We start from the raw sequence: 424 nt of genomic DNA, 5'->3' as shown, positions 1-424 counted from the left end.
CAGTACACACACACACACACACGCACACGCACGCACACGCACAGACACACGCAGAAAAATACAGAAACAGAGATGCGCGTGCACAGAGAAATTTACACACACAACACCTTGCACATGTGCGCACACAAACAGCATGTACGCACAACAGAAACAAAAGCACAACCCCAAGACAACTGCAGAGGTGACGGAGACAGAGCCAGGCGTGACCCAAGAAAGGCAGGGACCAGATGAGCCCCTCAGAGCCATTGTCTCGGGAGCCAACCTCCCTAAACAAGACCAGAGGTCAGAACCTCACCCAGACGCAGCCTGCAGAATGTTTTCATACAGCCACAAGCAAAGACTGGTTTGTATAAGTTTAAATGGGGTTTCGCTGGGTGGTGCTGGTGCAGGGACTCCCCGTGAGTTTGCATACAGGCTGTTTCTT

The sequence above is a fragment of the Physeter macrocephalus genome, chromosome 17 (assembly GCF_002837175.3).
Source record: "Physeter macrocephalus isolate SW-GA chromosome 17, ASM283717v5, whole genome shotgun sequence".
NCBI classification, from domain to species: domain Eukaryota; kingdom Metazoa; phylum Chordata; class Mammalia; order Artiodactyla; family Physeteridae; genus Physeter; species Physeter macrocephalus.
This window is presented reverse-complemented; position numbering follows the sequence as displayed.